The sequence below is a fragment of the Zonotrichia leucophrys genome, chromosome 1A (genome assembly GCF_028769735.1).
Source record: "Zonotrichia leucophrys gambelii isolate GWCS_2022_RI chromosome 1A, RI_Zleu_2.0, whole genome shotgun sequence".
In the NCBI taxonomy this organism is placed as follows: Eukaryota; Metazoa; Chordata; class Aves; order Passeriformes; family Passerellidae; genus Zonotrichia; species Zonotrichia leucophrys.
Genome location: NC_088170.1, coordinates 7,220,554 through 7,243,823, shown reverse-complemented (window position 1 = coordinate 7,243,823; position 23,270 = coordinate 7,220,554). Strand labels below are relative to the sequence as shown.

The 23,270-nt window shown below is 40.9% G+C and overlaps 1 long non-coding RNA gene across 2 annotated transcripts in view; it reads right to left on the bottom strand.

The window, feature by feature from the left end:
• Positions 1-23,270, bottom strand: part of LOC135456448 (uncharacterized) — a 73,957-nt gene that overhangs the window by 31,264 nt on the left and 19,423 nt on the right. For both annotated transcript variants that reach the window (XR_010442552.1, XR_010442553.1), the window contains exons 3-4: positions 20,800-20,979; positions 1,775-1,880 (exon numbers count right to left, since the gene is read on the bottom strand). This is a non-coding gene — a long non-coding RNA (uncharacterized LOC135456448). The remainder of the gene's footprint in view (positions 1-1,774; positions 1,881-20,799; positions 20,980-23,270) is intronic.

Sequence of the window (23,270 nt, the reverse complement as noted above, 5' to 3'; positions counted from 1 at the left end):
CTAATGAGCTGGCTCAAGGTTCTAAAACACTTGGTAGAAAACCAAGAATTTTCACCATTGACTTTGCTTTTTTGGGACACCATGGCAAGCAACTACTGCATTGGAGGTCCAATGCTGAAAAGGTAAAAAAAAAGTAAAAAGACCAAAAGTAAAATAGTTTAAAAAAACCCCAAACCAAAATAACCATAAAAAAGGTAAAAAAAAAGACAAAATACTGAAAGGAAAAGTACTAATAATACTAAATACTGAAATACTATACCATCATTCAGTGATCCCATGTGTTACATCTGCATTATGTGCAGCAAAACCTGGTACTCTGGGATTTGCTATCAATTTTTCATATAACTTATCAAAGTTCTTCAAATGAAGCAAACTGCATGAAGTCCCAGAAGCAGTTTGGTAGCAGAATCTGAAAGAGTACAGCAGTGTCTATGAACACACTGCCAAGACCATGGGAATGGACACATAAAAAATACCAATGTGAATAAATATCTGGAAGCTGATAGAGTGTGTAATTCAGGAATTAAAATAATACCCACAGTAACTTTGATGTTTACTTGCATCTGCTTTTCAGACAGTCACATATGATATAACATTCAACAAGAGTGATTTTTCACCTATCAGTGATATAACCTTTAAATATATACCCTTAGGAGATACCTCTGCTTTTGTGGGTTTGTTTAAAATGCTTCATTATGAACAACAGTTAATTATAACAGCTTAATCATTGCAATGAGATAACATAAGACTGCAAAGACTGTACAAATGAAATGTTTTCTCTGAATGCACCTTGGTATTGGTGCACTTGGCAAGCACAACTCTTACCTTTACTCCCATTAACTCTTACCTTTACTCCCATTACCTTTACTCCCATTAGCAGCTCATTTGCTTCCCCAATTAATCAGCTACAAAGCTGTGTACAGCCAAGCTCTGCACTTACACCACCATACAAACACATGTGGCTGACATTAAGCTGTCACTTTGGCATCCATGCCATCACCTGCTCACACAGAGCATGGAGAAGGAATCACACAAGAATTCTCCCTCCTTCAGAGACATGGAACGTGGACTCAACAGAGCTGTGCTACTTTCTCCTGTATGTATTCATAAAACAAAAATCTATTTTCCTATTATCTAGAAAATGACAACATTTCTCTGGATTGTTCTTGCTTTCCAACTAGAAAGTCTCATTTCTGCACTGAGAACTGTAAAAGCCTTATTTTCTTTCAGCTGTACACAGGACATATACGCAACCTGAAGGTCAAAAAAATCCTTGAGGCCTGGCAAGTGACACAGGACCTCTGGCATCTCTGGGATTCCAAAATTAATTTCTCCCTCAGTGTAGGCCTAGCCCAGGACCTAATTCCTGAGGTCACTGGAAGTGTCACAGTGCCTTAGCCCATCAGCACAGGAGGGGCTGCTCACTCTGCCCCAGTGGAAGGCAGGGAAGGATCCTCTTTCTCCCATCTCACTTCTCAGATGGCCATCATTGCACTGGGCAGTGACAGAAGGTAAAATCTGACCTGGCTAACAGATGTGATGGACAGCAGCATCAATGTGTGCTGAACGTGGAGCTGCAACTCTACCTTTACAAACCTGGCTCCATCTTTAAGCTGAATGGGGGCATTCTGACTAAACAACTTTCATCTTTCACATGACTTTTTGTTTATTTATATAATTTTCTCACCCACTTTGTGTGAGTTAAGCACAAGAACTGCAGAGCATACCATGTGTGTGCACCAATTACTGGTGTAGGATATGAAAGTGCAAATACCTGAATATCTTGCAGATCAGTCTCCAGTGGTTCCTCTTTGTGTGCTCTGAGTTCATTTTGCCAGATTACTTCATTTTATTTTTAGGGGCAGCCTGAGACACATATGCTGGAAGAGCAGAAGAAAAAGCCATCTGAGTATGAATTTAGTCAGAAAACACAGAATAAACACAGCAAAAATCAAAACATTATTATTAAAGTACTGTTACCCCCTACAGTCTGACTGATAAATGCAACATACATGCAGAACAGGTAAACAAGCAACAGCAAACCAACCATGTCATTTCACAGGAAAGGATGGAAAATATTTTCACTGCTCCTTTAGCAGTTGTTCTGAACCTCCTGAACTGAACCACCCTCAAGACTACTGGCAGTGCTTGAAGCTTTGCTGGATTTCGTGGCTACTTTGCCAACCCTTCTCCTGCTCCCCTTCTTTAGTTGAGCCAGAAACCTGTTTTAGCTGGGGTACAACATCTGCATACACAGACACCTCACTGGCTTAGGCCAACTCCCCTGGAGTGTGCACATTAAAGCTACAATCCAAACCTAACAAAACTTTCCATCTCTTGGTTACTCAGGAACTGGTGACAAATGATTTGTCATCAAGACCATATCACCTGCCACAAAAACTGGCATAAGCTTGCATTGAGTAAAGTGATGCTGCAACATTTCATACAAGCAGAGAAATTGGGAAAATGCCCTGTGGAATTGTTCTAAATTCATCCGAATGAACACCAGAGAATTGTTTTCTCTTGAGGCCAGTAAGAAAATGTGTGTTCTACCTCTGTGGAAGAGTGGTTAAGTGACCTTAACATGAAGATAAATCAACCTAAGTACACATATATTGCAACTTCACATAGAGCTGGGTGAGAACAGAAATGTTACACAATGCTCAGAGTATACTTCATTTCTCCTTCTTTGGTATTTGCCTTGATTCTGCTCATCTTTCAGAACTCCAGGCAGCCCCACCAACCAGATACTGCCATGGGCCATATCAGGCACAAGTCCAAGGCTCCTCCAAGCCCTGGCTCTCGTGGTCTCTGCCTCTCCTTACCATTCTGTCCTGATGACTGCATGGCAGATTGATGTGTCACCTCATCAAGGTCACACAGCAGCACAAAGCTCTGATTAAAATCCAGATCCAGTAGCAAAAGACCCACATGCTTGTTCCCAGTTTCAAACACTTCTGTTTGCTAAGTTTATGCCCTTCTCTGAACATAAAGCTCTAGACATCCATTTCAAACATGTTCAAAAATGCATTTACTGTGCATGTAAAGTACTTTCCATAAAGGCATTCTTTCATTAAATATCACTGAGCTTGGGTCTCTTATGAATATTGATGCAAGCCTGAGATTTTTGAAACTTGGGGCAATGTGATTTTAGAAGATATAATCTTCCCTAACAGCAATTTCTAAAGATTATGGGTCCCTCTGAAGACTGCTGAACCTGATCACCCAAAATCATCCATTGTTTTCAAACATTAAGGCAAGGTATATTGTGAAAAAGAATGGAGTGGCCACAATTTGGATGAGATTAAATGATTTACACATCACTAACATCCCATGGAGCTCAAAACCATGTCTTTTCCTGGTAGGCAAATTCTACCAGTAGCTGCAAATATATAATCTCCCTATAGAAAACTGTAAGGCTAGAGTGGAAAATTATAGATAAAGTAAACTGTGCACTGAGTAACTGCAGGGAGTCCAAAGTTGAAGATCTAATAATTAAGTCTTACTTCTATCAAGGTGCAACAAGAATAAGCTGAGAAATGCAAGAATGCCAGACAAGGCCCCAGGCTCTGCACAGCTGCAGAGACACCTCATTGTTCTGGAGAATTTTAAGGCTGATCTCATGTGGAGGGAACACAAGCCATTTCTTTTTGCTGCCATGCTGCTGAGGCAGGTGTCTGGAAGGGGCATTTACCCACACACTCCCCATCACACACAGCCCAGTGCTGCCTTCCCCTCTGCAGGGCTGCTCAGGCACAGGGAACAGATCTGGGGCAGCCAAACTTCTGCTGGCTTGTGGCAGGGAAAACCCAGGGGAAAACTCTCTTTACAGAAAGAGATGTCTTCCTTAGAGTTCTTCCATTTCAAGCTCTGCTTTGCACAAGCAACTATTCTAGATTTATGATTTACTGGTGATTATTACACACTCAAACAGCAGCTGGCACTTCACCCTGCAGACTGAAGGGAACCCCCAGGACAAGAAGGGGCTCACTCCTTCCCCATGCTCTAACACACACTCAGACAAAACACCCCCAGGCTGAAGGGCAGTTGCACACTTCTTGCTCTGGACTCTTCCTCTGCATTTCTCTGGATGTGAGTGTGCCTGAGTAACAAGTTTATGGGACTCTTCCTCCAAACCCAAAGCAGTTTCTCTCTGAAATGTGCAAATGATGTGGCATCCAGTTCTTTCATTTTACATTTACATGGTACTATGGACTAACAGCTTTCTCCTGCTCTGACAGACACTGAATCATGGGTTGCTTACAAATTCCCACTGAAAGCAAGTGGAATGTTCTCACTGGCTTCAAGGAGAGCCAAAATGGCTTTTGTGTTGTTTTAAAGTACAGCAAATGATATCCATGTCCTTGAGCAGCATAAAATACAGTACTTGGTACATAAAAACTGTTTGACTAAGAAAAAGGACCCAACATTTCTCCTTTTAGTGCTTCAAGCCCTTTCAATGGCTATGGCCCTCCAGGCAGCTGCAGTACTTTAACAGAGCAATGGAGGAAGAAAAACTGGAAGAAACATAACTGAAATATGAGTAAACAACCTAATCTGCCACACAGATCTGCAGCAAGCCTGGTTTCACTGCCAGTGAAGTCCAAGTTTCATCTTCACAGCAAGCAGCAGAACATTTTTACTCAGTAAAAATTTTTTTACTCATTTTTACTCATGAAAAAGCATGAGCACTTTACAAGTTCATATATTTAAAACATGTTGCCCGTAATTGGGTCAAGTGAACGTTTACACCACATGAATTTTCCTCCCAAGTTTCCTAAAGCTCTCACAAAGTCCAGAGCCTTCTTTTTGCATTTTCTGAGAGAGATAAAACAGTATGAGAAGTCTGGATTGCCCTGAACCTTCCTTTCTCAAGCAGAAAAAAATGTGTCATTCTTACTTCAAGATTAAGTTTTATTACCTGGGATATTGTTGTGGCTTTCAAGTCTAATTTAATTCACTCCATCATCAACTGACAAAGCAAAATCTGACCTTTTTTTACATAGCCTGCAAAAAAGTATCCCTGGCAGGCTGAAGCACACAGACAGGAACAAATACCTTTATCTGTTCCAGGGTTTGCACAAACACACACTCTTTGCATCCTGCAGAGCCCACATGGCAATTCTGAAAATCTAAGCTCTGCATGGTATACCAATGCTATTTGTACCACAATATCTGCTGTTTGACTGGGGGATGAGATCCACAAAGAATATCACTTAAAAAAAAAATCTGACCCATAAAGTCACTATCCTACTCCATAGGTGTTTTCTCTGCCAAATGCAACTGGTCCAAGTCTGTCATCATGTGTCCCATCTGCCTGTCCAGTGACCCCGTACTGGCAAATCCTACGCAGGTAAATCCCCGAGGAGCTTGTTCCAGGAAGGGCCTCTAATGCTGCATGTGGAGAGGGCAGATGGGATTTGCAGCAAGCCACAGCTTGATCATCCTGAGAAAATGCCACTCCTTAGCCAGCCCCTCTCCTTTAACACTTGTATGGGGGCCCAAATGACCCTAAAGCAAGGGAACAGCCCTGCTGGGCCTCACAGGGGCATTAAAGGCTGTGAAAAAATCAAATGCTACATGAATAACATCCAAGAATCACAGGCACAGCCTTTGTTAGTGCTGAATGCAATGATGATGATGATTTGAAAAAGCCAAACTTTACATCAAGAATCTGACTGAAGGGATTTGGACCTGACTAGAGGGTTTAAGCCAGGAGATGTTCCTCACAGTAACCCAATCTAACTCAATGAGACTGTCTATATCAAATCCATATTTTCATATCCACAGTGGAACTGCACTACCAAACATATTGACTTGAGCTGGCCATAAAGGAAAGTGCTGGCAAAATCAATTCTGAAATAATTTTAGTTACATAAAATGCCTGTGCTGCTCTGGCATGTTCCATCCAGAAACACTTCACAAGGCTCTGCCTGGAAGCTTACACTTATTACTTACATGTACAGAAATCAGCACTTAGGATGAGCCATTTGTGTTTTAAATACAGGGAACTGAGGCATGGAAAAAGAATAATGTCCATCCTCTCCTAAGAAACAGCGAAAAATACTATCAAAAGCAAATAGATTATTTGTGAACTATTACACATTGGACTTTTATTTTCAGTTAGATGTTTATTTCCTAATCCTTTTAGGACCAGAATATCATTAGTGTAATTGAAGACTATGTGCCTTTATTTCCTCCTTCCCCTCGGAGCAAGGCCACACCAATCAGCGTGTGCTCATCCTGAAATCAGCCTCTGGGAGCAGTGTGCCTTCCTCAGCAGCTGGATGCTGCCTTCATCACTGAGCTGCACTCAGCTGCTCTGCTCCTTGCCACTGAAATGCAGCACGTCAATCACTGGCACTGCTCATGAGAATGAGCACAACACAAGTCTAATTAGAAACTAAACACTGGGGTATCTGCAACCATTTGGAGATGGAGTAAGCTGATCTGTGTTTTAGGAACCTTTCTTGCCACACAGTAGTTCGTGATAACACCTACCTCACAGCCCATTAGTGAATCCAAATATTATACTGTATAAATACTACTTTGCTCTTTTCCTTTTTGCAGAAGCCCCAGGTCTCAGAAGCCTCCATTACTGAGCACATGTGCCTTGGTTATATTGGAACATTGTAGGAAATGGAAAGCAGCCCTTACTGTCCAAAAACAGCAAAATGAGAGCCAGTATACTGTATACTTTGGTCGTGTCTCTAGAGAAGCAGCCCCAACTGGCCTCCAGACATTTTACACTGCAATACCTATTGGCAGAACCAAAGAAACTCTACCCTGCATGACACTGCACGGACTGTGAGTCTGTCTGCACTGGGCCGATCCCTTTGCTCGCTCTTTCCTGGAGAAAACAATGTAACCCACTATAAATCCAGACAACATTACTTCAAACTTCAACCTGGAATCCAAACATGAGCGGGGGGGAAACCTGGCAAAGAGCTGGAGCCAGAGATGTGCATGTTTAACACAAGGGAAGGATGTGAAGGGATATGCAGCTGTTTCACTGCACAGGGTTTCTCCAAGGGGAATTGCAGAGCACAGATGTAGCCCACGTTCTCACTTCTAGCTGAGATAAACATTTACAAGCCATTCATTTTAAACAGGAAGGCATAACATTAGGACACGACCTTTCCTTCAGTGTGAAGGCAAGGCAGCCCAGCTCACTGCACTGCAGACATCCAGGAGAGATCCATACTGTTCCACTGCTCTGTTATTACAGGTGGGCTGGATTTGAGATTCAATGAGGAAGGTGCAATTTTATGGCTCTGTGGAAAAATCTCTGAAATGCTGGCGGCTGGATGTCTAATGATGCCAGACTGGTGCTGCAAAACATCACACGCAGATAAAGCGCTGAGGAAAACGTCTGTGTGCCAATGAACGAGCATGTGGGCAAATAATGCTAAACTGTACATGCAGATTTGGTGTCATTACACTGCTATTACAGATGCCTACCCTGCTTTTCTTCTTTAAAAGGGTGCAATTCTGATGCTTTATCATTAGCTTTCTAGCTGGAAGCCGATAGAACTTGAAAGACAGCAACAAAAGACACTGGAAGATTAATTTACAGAGGAAATCTGCAGATTTTGAAAAGCCACAATCTAATTATAGCTTGAAAGATGAAACACAATTCTTGTTTGTATCACATCCATTCTTCCTATATGGATGTATATGTGCAGACAATTTTTACTGTGGGAAACTACCAGATATTGCTTTGTATTAACTGGCAAGTAGATATTTACAGCAATTTCTTATAAAAACTGAAGTAGGTCAAAGACTGAAAGGAGGTAAGTTTGGGCTTTTGTATCCCAGCCTGAGACACTTTAATAGGTGGGTCTCCTGCACAAAGCTGAATGCTTTGAAACCTTTGAAAGGGCTATCAGCCAGTTTGCTAGATTAGCTCCTCAACACTGTAATTTTTACAATGACCAGTGATTTTTAAACCTTGGCTCACAATCTTTAAAAAAATCCTAGTATCCATACAAGCCATGCTAGAATCCGCTAATTCTGCAGGGGAAACAAAACCAAATCAAACAAAACTGTACAAATATATTAAATGTAAAATTCCTCCATGTTGTGAAACTGGCTTCTCATCACTAAAGGCCTTATGTGGACCCTCAGCCTTAGCTTGCAATTCCTTTCAATCAGGAGGAGACAGAGGAACCCCTCAAGAGGTTTAGTTCAGGCTTAGAAAACAATTAATTCCAACACCAACTGCAGAGAAGCAAAGCTCTGAAAGGTGCAATTCTGAAAGCTTGAGAATACTTTTTTGAAGAAGCACCAGACACAATCTTGACTTGGAAATACAAACTGTACCCAACTGGAAAAGGTCTTTTGAGTTATTTAATAACCTGGAAAAATGCTAATGCTGTATTTGATTTTTGAAAACTGCAAACACTCTTTAGTGGAAAGCAAGTATGCTGCTTTTCACTTTTTTCTGGTGAGACAGATATGCTGTGCTCTGTGAGGTTCCAGCATTTTCAGATAGGCCACTCAAACAAGTGTGATTTTTACTAGAAAGTTTTTTTTGCATTCTGGAATACTTTTATTGCCATTGGGTTTTCCTCAATAATAACACGTGTAAAACAAATATTTCCTGACTCTAGGAACTGCTTCAGACACTCTGAGACTGGAACTGCAACTGCATATCCATAATACACTCCACTGATATAGTGGATCTAAAAGCATAGATGAACTTGAAAATCAAAACTAGTGCCACTCTCTCATCAGATCAAAAGCAAATAATTAGGAACATGTTTTAGAGCACCTGGCTGGTACCTCATTGAAAAATGGGGTACAGATTTTTAACTTCAAACAAAAGTCAGTTTTGAACAATTTTAAGCAGGCGCAGGAATTGCCTGGGAGCTTCTGTTGATTTTCAGCTGACTTCCAACTGAAAACATGCAAGAAGTGAAATGACAAGGCCTGCCATGTCCTACTCATGAACTTTTGAAGAGAGCCTATTTTTATACACAGTTCTAGTAAAGGAAAAACAAAAGACAAAAATCCAAATTTAAAGCACTACAAAGAATGGGAATCTATTTGTAAGCATTATGTCAGCAATTACATCAGCATTAATTAAGATTAAAAATTCAGGAAAAAGAAAGATGAAAAGAAGGACCAAAAGACTTTGGGAAACACATAAAACTCACAAAGTTTTCCTTACTTAATTAAAGAATGGTGCTGGTTGGCATTGTCAAGCTCTGCAGTGGCTCTGGCATATCTCAGTTTGCTGGAAAATTCTCATTTTAATTTTCTTTTGTGAAATTTACTGCTCCTGTTTAAAGGGGTTTTCTTCCTATGAGATTCCTATTCTGTTTACATGCAGATGAAAATTATCTAACTTGAGGTGGCTGGAATAATGAATAGAAAAAGGAAAAGGGGGTGCCTCTTCAGTGCAGAAAACTAGTACAATCCATTTGCAGTTTAACAAATCAGTAGGATCTTAGTACAAGTGTATAAAGCTGGATGTTCTTTTTGTTCTAGGCTGGCTTTCAGATTATAAAAATCATGAACCCTTTTTTTCTGAGAATTAATTGCCATAAATCCAGGTCAGTCTGGTCAGATGAAAAGCAGCACAGGGCAAAACTCAGATATGAGAATTTCAGTTAAGAGTCAAAATACATTAATAAAGTTATGACCTTTATAAAAAAATAAATGTTCATACCTACACAATGTATATCTGTATGTTTTCGATTGTCCAGCATTTCTGGTAATAACTGTGGTTATTGCACAGAGAGCAATAATTTGTCCAAACCAAACCACAAATAATGAAGGCCAGGATTTTGACATCGGATCTGTGTGGGTGGATTTTTGCACCCCCGCGGATTCAATGGCAGGATCAAAGCTTAGGAAAGCCAGAAATACACTCAGAATGTGACTATTGCTCAAGTCCATCACCTGGCATTTCCAGGGCAGGGAAGGCTCTGCTTTCACTGCCACCCTCCCATCTGAGGGCCTGGGACAGATATTTGCAGAGTGGCAAATGAAGGCATTCTTGTCCCACCCTGCCCATAGCAGCCAATTCCCACCCCATCCACCTCTAGTTATGAGTTAGAGCTAGGAAAACAACCTGGTGCTTGGAGTTTCACTTCTCCTGATTATTCTCATCAAATAAATTTAGCCTAACCTCTCCTCTCAAGCTATGTATCAAGCTTATATTATAGGCTTTATTTTTACTTCCTAAAAAAATAATGTTCATTTTTATTTCAGCTGTTCTGAAAGCAACCAGAGAAAAGCAACGTGGATTGCTGGTGTTGATGGTGGGCAGATCTGCTGAGGAAGTTGTGGATGGCTGTCACACAAAAACTCACTCCATGTTATCAAATACCCTCGTTTCCCTTGATAAAAGAGAACTTGTTGCAGTAACATTTGGGAATCCTGACTTAAATCATCATCAAAATACAGCCCCCATTCACATGGAATAAAAGGGAAAATATTACAGCTGACATTAAGGACACAATCAGCTCAAATGATGTTCCCCAGTTGCCTTAATTTGTGGGAGAAATTCAAAGCTTATCAAAAATTCAGCTAATTTCCATGGAAACGGGATTTTAACTTGTGAATCAAAACTGCACAAGGGCAAAAATGCCAAACACAAATTATAGAAATATTTTTCCACACTGGGATTCTCAAAATAAGAGGCAAATAGTTAAACAGAATAGAAATAATGAATTCACAAGGGGCTCATTTTTCATCATCTACACGATCTTTTGTTGTATAGTGCATATCTACCTATACATGCCTATGTTTGGAATATTTCATTAAATGTCCTAATATTAAAATACTGACATATTTTTTAGGGTTTTAATATAATCTCGAATAACTTAAAAATAAAATGTGTGGAGAAGATACATCAGCATTTAGTTCAGCATCTCAGTCATGATCTGGACTTAAACTTTGCTCGTACTCTGTTTATGGAAACAGCTAAATACATTTTTAGTGAGTATCCCAGTGGAAACATTATCAATAGCATATTCTGCTTCAGAATTATCACTTCACCTGAATACCCACAAAAATGGATGATTATTCCCCTCAAACACATTGGGAGTATATGGTTTCTCTAAGCAAACAAGGCTCACTGTTGTACTTCTGTCTTTGCAGTAACTTAGGTTCTTGCAATAAATACCTGCAGTAACATTTAACACTGGCAATGACAAAGCTATGTAAGAACCAGATTATTTTATATTTTTCAGTTTTTCAGCATAGGAGCTTTTAGAGTCCTCTTTCAGTTTACACAATTATTCATAATCTACAAAACAAACACAAAAGTGCAAATATCCAGTTTAGCCCAAGGATACAGAGCAGCATGTGGTGTTCTGCATTATACCAAAACTGCTGAATTTTTTAACATCTGACTGTCTAGGAAGAGCTTTTTCAGATCACATAACTTGGAGAAATTTAAAATTCTCTATAAAGATTGCGCAGTGTTAAGGCTCTGACACAGCTCAGATTCTAAATTTATGAAAATAAGAGAAAAAGTTTAGCAACATTGTTTTTCAGCTCTTAAAATAGTGAACAGATTCCCTTCCAAACTGAAGAGTAGTAAAAAAAATTAATTTAATTAAAATTACTAGGAGTCCTTCCATTCCATCCTATGACAATTTTATCCCACACATACGTGGTGGTTTGTTAATTTTTTTTTTCCTTTGGAATATCCTTACCATTTGATCGGATCTTTAAGATGTTTCAATATTTATCCACTAATTTTTCAGTTTTATGCCCAATTTTCTTTTTTAATAAATAGCATGCACTGCAGATATATATTGAAATACAGAAGAATACTTCAGAATTGTGTATTTGTTCTGCTGTGGTTTATTTATTTTTTCTACATAACTCTGTGTTTAAGAAACTTTCAAAGTACTCCCAAAATAAAACAGTGATGTTACATGTAACTTTTTAAGTTAAGGAACCATGGTTTCCTAAAGATAGCTTCTAATGAAAGCCAGGGGGTTTTTTACACCACCTTTACTGATGCAATTATATTTAATCACTGTTAAGAGTCAAGATTTTTAGCAGCTAGATGAAGTATACTGGATTAGCTTAATAGCCATATCTTTCTCAGACTTTTTAAAACCTGTTTTTCTTTCCATTGAAGCAGCGAGCGAGGGGATTGGAAACTTGCAGTGATTCTTTTGTAGACTAAAGTGGTTTAACTCTGCCTGCTCATATAAGAAGACAACTCTAATTCTCACGGGTCAAGAAAGAGAACAAACAAAATCTACATTCCCTCTCTACATTAGCCAGAAGCAGGTATTGTCAGAAATGAAATAGGACAGAAAACATTACCTGCTGTACCAAAATATACAGGCATAAAATAAAATCCTTCAGGAAATATGAGACCCAAATCTTTTCCAAGTTTTATGAAAAGGAGAGCCCATGCATTTAGAGCTAAACTGGATGAATCCATCACTTGCCTCAATACCCCAAGGAAAATGTGGCACGTAGTATATTAAGTTAATAAAAAACAAACAAATGTACAGCTAATAAGTCTGAAAATTCAAACCTTAAGTTCCTCATTATAAAAGCCACAAGTGACTTTCTAAGCAGGACTACCCAAACCACTATGCTGCATCCCTGGGGACAATCAGTTTTCCTTCTCATCTTCTTTGCTGCTTTTGTACTGATGTATAAAAGTTTAGTTGTCTGGGGCTCAACCACTTTCAGGCAGCTTTGAGCAGTCACCAGCCTGGTGATGAGATGACCATACGTGATGAAAGGACAAGGTTAACTCACAGTTTCAGAGTTAGTGTTGGTGTTTCATGTGCCACATGATGAATAACAACATGAGAGGCCCCTATTCTTCTGAAATATAATTGGCTTTTCTTTAGAGAACGGCGTAGAGAAACACAAAAAACCGGGGTAACATTCAGGTCACGCTCAGACAGATTGACTTCCTGGTGCCTCTTTCAAACCTTATCTTCCTCCTTCTCCTCTCTCGGAAATGCAAATGGATCCCCCAACTTTCCTTTGGACAGAAGTGCTTTCCATGCAAACATTTGGTGGTTAACTGGAGATTGCTCACGCAGAGACCCCTAAAAGCTGACTCTGATTCCATTTTCCTTCAGAATGCTGAGCTCCAGAACAGCCTGTTGCCTCGTCCACCTCACTGCCCTGTGGTTTCCTTCTGCCTCCCTGCTCAGCCAGACACAGCACCACTGCCCACTGCTGAACTAAATAAATCCTTGTGGCTCCCTTCCCACCAGTCCCAAATCTTCACTTCTGTGTACTGCTCACAGGTTTATCCCCCTCTTCCCTCTCTCCTGGACTCTGCTGTGTCCTGCAGAAGTGGCCATTGTTTTGTTGCTTTTCCTGGATAGTTCAGCTGCTCTTATCCTTTGATTCATTCCTTTAGGGTTAGATGCTTTTTTTCTCAGCAATTCTCCTGTAAACTGGAATCACATGTCCCACAAATGATCCTGTCTCTAATTAGGGGATCTTTTATGTCTCTAATGTACATGTGCATGCCAGAATTTTCCACCACACAATGCAAGCATCTATCCTCTTCTCTGCTTCTTGCTTTTGGGATTTAGAGAAAAGTATCCTTCTGCTATCTCCTGTACATTTTCCTCAAATATTTTTCCCAGCTGTTCTCCGGTTTGTGTATTCAACTCCTGGCAATTTTATTTCACTCTTTTATTTTGCCTGGTGAAAGTGTAAGAAAGCTCTACCTTCATCTTGTCATTTTTATCCCCTTTGTTAGGCTCATACACAGACACAGCTCTTCCACATGGGCCTGAAATCTTGGTCCAGCAGTTTCACATTCTGAGGGGTCTGGTTCCTTGCAGGGGGTTGCTCTGCTCTCTCTAGGTGCCATTAATCAGATTTTTTTCTCTTTGTGGATCTCTCAGCCTGCCTGATGCTAGCCATGCTTCCATGCACACCATGCTAGGTAAATAACATGAGGGCTGCACATTTTGCAGCAAATTCCATTATTCAGAGAGCTTTACTGCCATAACATGTGAATATCTCAGTCAGGTATGACAACAGTAAAATATTCAGTGTTTCAGACTATGCTCCTCTTTCTAAGTTCCAGTTGGGCTCCCACAGTCACTGTGACAGGAGTTTGCTCTCACATGTTTGGCAAACACTTCCAAATCTCCTCACCTCTGTCCTGCCCAAGCAACAAATTTCTTTTCCTAGACTTCTAACAGCCATCTTTAGGAAAACTAAAACATTCTCTAATGGCAAGTGATGGTGTCAGTCAGTCCCAACTGCAGATAAACATTCTTGCTTGAAAATTCTGCAGGTAAGGCTTATCCCTAACAAATCACCGGGCAGAACAACTTCTCTCTTCTGCAGCACAGCTCCTTGACTCCACAGCAGACACAACATGTCTCTCCATTAATTCATGCCTCTAAAGCTTCCAAGCTCCATAAGCTGAAGGGAAGTTATGTTTTAATCAGGTGCATAAGCTCTGGTAAACAGTCAGAGGCTGTGCTCTGGGAAGATGCTCAACCCCACAGGAGCAGAGCACCCGTGTCCCTGGTGCTGGGAGGGGCCTTGGAAGGTGGGAGCTCCTCACTGCCCCAGGCTGAGAAGCTCCAGTGAGTCTCCAGCACAGATGCACCTGCCTGGGGTGTCCTGGTGCTCCCTGACCCTGCACCCTCAGCTCAGGGCTGGAGGAGGCCAGAAGGGATTCCCAGGACAGGTGGCACATCCAGGAGGGTCCAGTGGGCTGCCACACTCACAGAGGCACAGGTCATAGAAGCAGTAAAAAATCCTTTAAAGCAGTAAAAAATCCCTTAAAGTGCTTTATCAGAGCAAGTGGAAATTCTGAAAATGAGGATGTCAGAATTTAAATTGATCTGCGGGGTCACCATACACTTCATTTGGCCACAAGCACCACCAAGCCACACCACCAAGTGACACATCCAGGAGAGCAAAGTGCTGACATTCATTTTTAAGAGCTGAGTTCTAAGATTTGGGACTGGCACAGGCCTTTCTTTTTGCAAATTCAATTTTAAGGCTCGATTTAATTGTTGCTAAAAATAAGGTAATAGAAGGGTTCCGGTCTTGCACTATAATGAACTGCAGGCTCAATTGTTTGAAGAAGGAAAATTGCATTGATGAGACTGGATCAAAGACAAACAAAAAAAATCAGTTATTTCCTCTTGAGGGTAAAAAATTTGGGAGGCTCACGCTTTTTCAAGCAGCCCTTACTGTGGTTTAGAGGCAGAGAGATATTGTAGTCAGATTTGATTTATTAACAAAACAAAAGAAAAAAAAAGAGAAGTGGGCACATGAAGACTCCAGTGTCAGAGAAGACTCAAAGAAAACCAAATGTAGCAGTTCCTATTACAAAGTGGAACATGTTCCCAAGCTTGCTTTGTTTCAGAAATGAGCTGCAATGCAGACAAGGGAATGGCATTTGTAACAGCTACAACTGCCTGCCATCCCCAAGCAGGAAACCTCCTGCTAAACTTCAGAGGCACCACCATTTTTAATTCCTTGCCAACATACACACTTGTCACGACTGTTGGGATGCCAACCATTTCATGACAGAATACAAACAGCAAGAATTTTTAATTCAGGGAATGCTCAGAGCAAGTTCTGTCAGTCCCTGTGCCTCATTCCAGAGTCTGAAAATAATACATGGCACAGCCATTACAATTAAATCTACACACATTTAAAATTCTTTAGTCTTTCATGCCTTTTTTAAATGACTGTTTATTGTAGCCAGTTTACTAAATCTGAATTTTGTGGACACACGATTTCCTTGTTCAATAATACTGAAATTTAAAAAAATAAAAAGAGTAGAGAGGCCAGGTCCTTGAATCCAGGCTGTATGAAATCCGTTTTATAGATGCCTGTCCTGATTACATCAACCAGCTCAGGAGCCCTAAACTTGCCTGCGATTTGTGAAGCTCTTCCAAACACAGCTGAGTGGTCTCATGGTATTGACTGATCATATCAGGCTGCTGAACCATGTCTGGAAATGGGAGAAAGATACAGGGCACTTTCTTTAAACTACTATCCTGTAAGGAGTATTTGTAGTAGTGCTGCATGAACCTGTGAATTTCAGGCAGTCTGTGTGCCTGTGACCAGCAGCTCCACATTCACACTGAAAACAACACGTTCTTAAAACTTACTTTTCAACAACAGTGTGCACTCTGGAGTTTGCACAGAGCAGAAGCAGCTCCCTCTCATAAAAAAACAACACAAAAAAAAATTTAAAAACCTTCAACAAAATAATTTAAGAGTTATATCCAGAGTATTGCATGCCTAGGTTTAATCAATCCCAGATATACCTGCAAAAGGGCTCCTTTAGCATTCCTTCCTTTAGCATTCCACCTTTTCCTATTCTGCTACCTGTCTCAAGAATTGCTACAATCCCCTGACAGACACCAGGCTGGAAGTGCATGAAGTCTTTGAAAATGTGAGACAGGGGAGACAATGACCTCAGAATGGTGGGGTTTTACTCAGCATCTGAACTGGGTTTCTTAAAAGCCACTATCTCCCATCTCAGGATGGGAAGACAGAGAAGTGACAGGAAAAGGGGGAATGGTTTCACACTGATAAAGGGCAGGGTGAGATGGGATATTGGGAAGAAATTGTTCCCTGTGAGGGTGCTGAGGCCCTGGCACAGGTTCCCAGGGCAGCTGTGGCTGCCCCAGCCCTGGCAGTGCCCAATGCCACCTGGACAGGGTTTGGAGCCACCTGGGATAGGGGAAGGTGTCCCTGCCCATGGCAGGGAGTGCAACTGGATGGGCTTTAAGGTCCCTTCCAACCCAACCCATTCCATGGTTCTGTGATCCTGTGGTTCAATGTAAACGAAAAATTAGAGACCAGAGGTGTCCTGAAATTGTGCTGTTAAAAGCAGCACCTTTTCCCAGCCAGTTTGGCAGGCACTGGTTCCATTTCCAAGCAATGTGGGTGTGGGGATTAGCTCCTGGCACTTCAACCTGCTGGCCATGGGATGCCCAGCAGTGGGCACTCACCACACCTGATGGGGATAAAGCATTTCCAGAAACCACCCTTCCATCCAGAGCAGGTCTGTAAAGTAGGTGGGGAAGCCCACCCATCTCATTTCATCACCTACAGAGAAATGATGCTTCTGGGTGCTTTAAATACAGGAATATCAACTTATTTGGTGTATATCTATCTCACATTTTGCTTTTGTTGGGTATGGAGCTTCCAGAGATAAGAATTCACAGATGCTAATCATTATTTATTTAAAAAATTGCTTTAACTGATTACTAATACAAGCAAGTTATTGGAAATAGTTGAAATTGGAAAATAATTGAAAAATAACATTACAAGACTACAAAAGTACTTGGCAACTTGTTTGGTAATTAAAAAAATATGATATTTAAGAAAAATTAAGAACATTACTTTTACCAAAATCTTTGAGAAAGATCATGACTTGCCCAAAATACTTTACATTAACATTACTCCTGTTCTACCTTTCTCCTGGTTACCCAGAGAATTTAAGCATCCTCTTATGCTATTTCTTGCGAGATCTTTTTGTTCCTTAAAATCTTAAAATAAAATTTCTTTTCTTTCCAATGGCTGATAGAGTTTTTTCTCCCAGGACCTCCTGCACAGGAATCCTGTACAGAGACAAAGAGGCACATACTGAAAACCACTGCTGTGTTTAACTCAAGCTGTCGGCGCTTTTTAAAACCCATCAGGAACAGGACTGAACACACTCTCATCTCGTGATCATTTTTCAGCTGCACACTGAATCAGCCAGCTGACTGCACAAATGAAGAATTTCTTTAGAGAAGAAAAAGGTTATAGCTAAAGCAGAAAGTTCTCAAAATTTAAAAGATGCCAAAGGAAAGGCTGCCCTCTGCTCAGGAAAGGTGAACTGTTATGACTGAACTTGCCTGTGGCAGCAAATCTGAATAATACACTCAGCACTGAAAATTCGCAGCAAATATTTTAAGTTTTAAGGAACTTTGTTATCTATTCTAAGGAACAGATATGGCAGTAAGAGGCAACTAGGCTCTCCCACAATTAACTTCCCTTGTTTCACTACCACCATTTTAGTTGGAGAAAGTCAACACCTTTGCAGTTATCTAACTTAAGGACATGTATTAATCTTTATGTTGCACGCTGTATTTCTACCACAGCACATTCCTTCTCTGGGAAGAAAAAAAAAAAAGGATTATCAGTTATTTCCTGTGGGTTGGAAAGAAATCCAGCTTGAAAGGCTCACAAGAGCAATTTAATATTGGAGCAACTGCACTGTCCATTCTCTGTATTCACTGCTCACCAGCTGAGTGAAGATCAGTTGTGTACAAGGGCATCTGCTTTTCACAGGTGGGTCTGACAAGCTCAAATTATTCTATTTCTTGTGGAATTACAAAGAAAACTGCAGCTAAGGGAAAAAAATCCCACACAACTAAACCTCTTTATTCACCTGAACACATCCAAATTAACTTTCAAGCAATTTAACAAGCATGGGGTCACCCTTTCCTCTCAGCTATTATTTATTGTATACACTGATGATGTTCTGAATACGAATTTATTTTAATTATTTGTGACAATATAATTTGTCATTACCTGATTTTATTGTTAACTGGGTTTCTTCCTCACAAAATGAACTTCAGCCTCCAGAGACTTTAATCTTAACAAGACTTCATACATTAGAGTGCTTGGAATAGACCACTTCCTTAAAAATATATGAGGATCAAGTTTTAGAAGATTTTAATTTAGTTTCTGATGTTGCAATTTATTCTGAGGTCTAGTCCTAAAGAGATACATGTATTACTAGACTTAGATACATCAGAGGTAGCAGTAAGAACTCACTGTTTTCTTAATAAGAACAACCACCTCTTAACCAGACTGATAGTTTTTCTTTCTCTCCATTTTTAAAAAAGAAGACTCTTATGATGAGATATTTGTGTTTTAAATTCAGTGTAAAATATATGGACACACAAATCTCAGCTTTTTAACACTGCTGGCACTAACTAAAGACATAAACCACGACAAAAATCATCAAACTGGTAACATTTCCTCCATAGAAGTCATCTCTCTAGATAATTATTAAAAGCCTCAAATCTCCTGACCCCCAAGTACTTTTTCATCAGATACACAGCCCCAAACTGCTGTCCCCAGGTGAGGCAGACATAAATGGGCTTCACAGCCAATAAACACAAGCTGGTTTGGTGGTTTGGACCAAGCTGGGAGAGGAATCAAATCACAGATTCTCTAAGGGCTCTTAGAGAAGCTGTGTTGTGGCAACTCTCGCACACCAGTGACCCCCCAAGACTGACATTCCAGCTCACCTCAACTGCCTCAGAGCTGACATAAAACATGTACAACCCCTGAAGTTTAAAGATCTGCCCCACACAGGGCTCTGCTCTCAGACACAGGCAATCCAAACCCCTTTACATATTTATTGTATACATGTATGCATGAACACACAGGTTTTCTATGCAAAACAAAATAATCTCATTCTGTGCCAGGATTCCTGGGCAGCTTTTTCATGTGCTTGATGTAATCCACAGTTGGGCCATGCAGGCTCCAGATCAGCACGATGGATTCCTCAGCCAAATGGTAATTTACAGAGTCATTTCCAGAAATAGGACACTGATGTAATGGTTACACAAGTCTTTGCCTGTGTTCATTAATACCTCTGGTGTTCTGGGGTGCACAGTGTGGTACTTGTGTCCAGCTATCATTCTTATCTACAGCATTTGGAGTGATAGCAATGAGAGAAAATAGGAATGCTTTGCCTTTATTGCAGAGGCACAGATGATGGGAGGATAGGGGATAACCAGATTCAATAAATAAATAAACAAATGGATCTGCATGCTGTTGATTCCCCCACACTTATTACTGTGTGTTCGACCACAAATATTCTCTTTGATGCTTACAAGAAAGATGAGCTACAAAGGCTGCAAGAATCCTTATGCCCATTACTGCCTTAATTATAAACTTGTCTGTCTATAAACAAATGGAAAATCATGTCTGTTTGTAGGCCCAAGCCAAACTCCTAGGGCTATGAAGTGAGCATTCCATTATTTTTCATTTGTCATAAGCAGCATTTTATATTGCCCTGAATGTGAACACCTGCAACATTAACAACTGTGCCCAACACACATTTAGAAAACAAAGTTTCTGGAATGTGTTTTAGTTATATACATAATCTAAAACAAAACAGAGAAAAAAAGTCATGTATAAGAGAACATACTGATAGCCTCTGGAAAATGCTCTTTATATAAAATCCTTTGGCTACAGTCATGGAGAAGGGATCCTGATGACACCCCAGCAGCCTGTACTACACTGACAGAGAAATAAGGAAATACACTGGAGGGGTTTGATTCACTGAATGTAATGGACACCACTACAAAACACAAACCAAAAGCACTAAGGACAAACAATGGCATAACCTGTACACAGTTCATGCAGCTATTTCTATATTACAGCTATTGCTCAGGAGCTAAGCAAAACAAAATACATTGTCCTACCCAGTGGCTCCTATTTTCCCTTCTTATGCTAACACTTATTTTTCATAGTTGAACACTTCTGTGCTTTGACACATATTTTCAAAAGAATAAAGAAAACTTAATACATCCTTTTATTTCTTAATACTAAGCAATTTCTTTATATATACATATATATTTATATATATGTAATTCTGGTAGTAAACTTGGGCTTATTGTTCTTTCTGCTTTAATTATTTAAACAAATACTGCACCGAAATTTTCTAACAATGCCATTGCTCCTATAGACAGGAGTCAATGCACAAAAGGATCCTCTCTGCCTTAGAATTATACCTCCATGCTTTGCACCAGCTTCTACTTTGCAACTAAGTTGTTTGCTCTTTATTTTAAATCTTACCTTAAGCATCAGAAGACCTGCAGGAGTCCTGCAGACAGTGGGATGGAAAACTTCTCCTTGGCGACTTTCACTGTGCATTTTGAATGATGGTTCAGATGAGTAAGAGCTTTTCCAGCATTAAAATAATTTCTGCTGTAAATTTTACACTCCTGACAGGGTGACTACCTCCAGGCTGATATGCTGCAAAAATAATAAAAATAACAACTTTCACCACCCAGAAACAGGCAAATATGTATCAACTGAAGCAGTAAATGTCCCTAAGGGTTTTCTTTTCTCTGCTTTTGTAACTCTGGGGCAGGATATCAATATTAGCTGTAAGAGAAAGGCTGCCTGCACGCTGCATTTAGATCTTGAACACACAAAGAGGTCCGTAGACCAGTGAGAGTATAAAGTCAGAGCTTTGCAGAAACAACCACTTTTTGAACTGGGTCATATGTTGGAGTTGTAAGCAGCAAAGAACAAGACACATTTTGTGCACACATTTTAAGTTTGCAAGGGTGGTGATTCCCAAACAATGCCCCAGACAAGGATTCTGCTCTTTCTGTGTCCTCAGCCCGCTGCTCGCTGCTTCACCCTCTCAATCCATGAGCTCCACAATGGCACTGCACGAGTGGTGCCCTTTGCTGGGACACTGCTCTGTGCCCCCAGGAACAGCAGCAGCTCTCCAGCTGCTCCCTGCACAGGCTGGGGAGGCAGAGCAGCTCCCTGCACTGATGCAGTGAGCAGTGCTCTGAGTGCTCACCGCACCTGCTCCTCCACTTCCACCTCACAAAGGAACAGAGCAAACCTGACCCAGTGAATCACGGCCTCTCAAGCATCTTGTGGAATATTTACCAAGATTTTCTGGCAGGCAGAGTAACCATGGTACAGGCTGAGGTGGCACTTCACTTGATAACTGCACAGGCTGTAAACTCACACTGGAGACTTCTCCAGCTTCCTGTCCTATGCCCAGGAAGCTGGAGATGGAATGAACATTGCAAGCTTAAATCTAAGCTAAAACTCATCAGTGGGTGCAGAATTACCACTCTCTCTCAGCAGCCAAGGGCCTCCCCCACACAGCTCATCTCAGCACACTGGTGCTCCATGAGAAACCCACTGTGGATGTGCCAGGCTGGCCCTGGGTGAGCCCCACCTCACAGAGGCAGGAATTCCTGCTGCCCTGCTCACACAATGCTTGCAGACACCTCAAAGACTCCTTGAGCAGCATTTGAGCTGCTTGGCAATTCTATCTTTAGGGGTTATTAAGGTGCAAGTCTTACCTGTAAAAATTCCTCTCCCACACTGGAAAAATATGTAAATAACCCAGCTCGGTAGCTTTAATAAAATTGAATGTATTATTGTACTTATATTTAATAAAACATATGAAATACTAAATGTAACTGTACCCATGTACAATACACTAACTCACAGCTTTCTATAGCAGCACATATGCTGTTGGACTCATCAAGCAATTTCTATAAGGGCAGGGTGATTAATTTCAATCCATACTTCTAAACACGTGTCTCACAGCATTAATGTATACTTTAATTACTGTGCCAAGCAGATGAGCACATAATAGCAGCTATCATTTCAGAACTTTACAGACGTGGTTCACTATTTGAAAAAACCCCTCTTAGATGAACATTTGCTTTACAAAAGCAGCAGATTCTTGATCTTATCGATGCTGCTTTATTTTAAAATCAAATCACAATTTCATGATACTCAGTATTGTTCTTAAAGCCTTGGGTGCTGCAGTTATGCAATTACATGACACCTAACAATTTTTAAGACTAAGTATATCTCTAACTGTTGTGTTCTATGCTTAAAACCTGTACTCAGCAGCTCAAAAACCCCTCTGCAAAGAAACTCTACACTGCTCTAACATCTTCTAGCATTTAAACTATGACATGATTTTCGAATCCATGCTAATATTTTTCTATATTAATACCTGAAATTAGTAACACCACACTATTAACCCAGGAATTTGCTGTGAAGGCCAAGGCCAGCCAACAGCATCAGCTCCTGGCACTGCTTCCAGCAGATGGTCAGCAAAAACACCCACACCCCTTAAAGGGGCTGGTCAGGAGTGATGCAGCTCCCAGGGAGCCACTGTGCCTGTCCTGGTGCCAGCAGCCCATGGGACAGCATGGGTCAGCCCCAGCACTGTCCTGAGAGGCTCCTGTGCCAGCCCTCGGCCTGCTGAGCAATACTGCAGTGTAGGCAGAGTGACAGGGACCCCCACAGTGACCCCCAGCCCTGTGAGAAGGGGCTAAGGGACCCAAGCAGGCTCTGGTGACAGCCCCTCCACACCCAACAGGAGGCCAGGAGAAGCCAGAGCCAGGTTATTCACACTGGGGTGTGGTGGGAGAACAAGGGACAACAGCCAGGATCTGAAATATGAAAGGTTCAGGTTAGAAACAATGGAAAACCTTCCTGCCATCAAGTCAGGCAAGCAGGAAGGGGCTGCCCAGAGGCTGTGCAGAATCCATACT